Source organism: Tupaia chinensis, unplaced genomic scaffold (assembly GCF_000334495.1).
Source record: "Tupaia chinensis unplaced genomic scaffold, TupChi_1.0 Scaffold000096_1, whole genome shotgun sequence".
In the NCBI taxonomy this organism is placed as follows: domain Eukaryota; kingdom Metazoa; phylum Chordata; class Mammalia; order Scandentia; family Tupaiidae; genus Tupaia; species Tupaia belangeri.
Genome location: NW_006159558.1, coordinates 2,632,687 through 2,634,221, shown reverse-complemented (window position 1 = coordinate 2,634,221; position 1,535 = coordinate 2,632,687).

Genomic DNA, 1,535 nt, shown 5'->3' with positions numbered 1-1,535 from the left:
AGAGGTCCTCTCAAGATCTTGGGCATGCACGCACACGTGCCCGGCGTGACTTCAAGCCACCGAGTCTGGGACTCGAACCGCAGTGAACTACATGGGAATCCAGTGACACAGCCATTACGCCAACTGCTGGTCCCTGTTTTCTTGATGTCTTTTTCTACTCACACAGGCCATGTCTTGCAAGTCTATGTTTGGGTTCCTTTTTCTTTGCATAATCCGAGGAATTGTAAATTGTGCCAAAGCCCATTGTCTTGTCACCACCAAAATGGGTTCCGAACCCAAACACAACGATGACATCTGGTGTGGTCTTGGAAATCTTCGCTAGTATTTCCCCAATTTCTCTTTTAGATACTGTGCCTTCTCGGAGTGAAGGCCATCCATGACCCCTTGTTTTCTCTGAAGTAGTCGGTCGGTCATGAAAGTCCATGTTCCGATAGTTACTGTGTCATCATGACTGGCACTGTCTACAGGTAGCCAGGGAGGAAAAGAGTAAATTCACTCTTTAAAAAACTTATTGGGGCTGGCGAGTGGTGTGCTGATTAGGGCACTGGACTCCCACGTGGCCAACTGCGGTTTGAGTTCCGGACCTGGCGACATGCTTTCCCACTTCCCCTCTCTCTCTGGTCAAATTAGAAAAATGGTAATAATGAATAAAATAAAAATAATTATTAAAAATATTTTTATTACGAAACTGTACAAATATAAAGAAAAGTAAAAAGAATACAACTCCCGGGCCAGCCAGTGGCATGGAAGTTGAGGTGACTGGACCCCATATGGCTGACTATGTGGTTCAAGTCCCAGATCCAGCTGCTTAAGAAACATGCCATGTGCATGTGTGAGCATGCCCAAGATCCTAAAAGGGGAGTGGAGTAGATGGGACTGCAGTGTGGCCATCCCTCTGGAGGGTGATTTCTCATTTTCTTTCTCTCTCTCTTTTTTTTTGTTGGAGAGATTTTCACTATAGGGCGCGTGCACTCGCCAGACAGACAGAAAGAGACATTAGAGACAGAAAGCGAGAAATCACCCCCTCCCGGGGGATGGTCACGCCACAATCCCTTCTCCTCCATTCTCCTCTCGGGATCTTGGGCACGCACGCACACACGCCCAGTGTGAGTTCTAAGCCACCGGGTCCAGGACGTGAACCGCGGTCCACTACATGGGAGTCCAGCAACATAGCCATTATGCTAACTGCTGGTTCCCTCATTTTCTTTCTCTCTTTCACTCTTTGTCTCTCTCAGGCAAGCACATGCCCATTATAACAAAAAGAATAAAAATAAAAATACAATCTACATATGCCTCAGATGTAGATGTAATTATGTTTTATAATTATTTTTTTAATTAATTCAATTTGTTATTATTATTTTTTAATTTAACCAGACAGAGACAGAGAGACAAAGGGAAAATGAGAAAGCAAGCCGCCAGGGTCAGGACCTGAACAGTGGTCAGCCATGTGGGAATCCAGCACCTTATCCACCATGCCACCTGCCAGCCCCGATATTATTATTCTTCATATTTTCTAAATTTGATAAATCATTTTT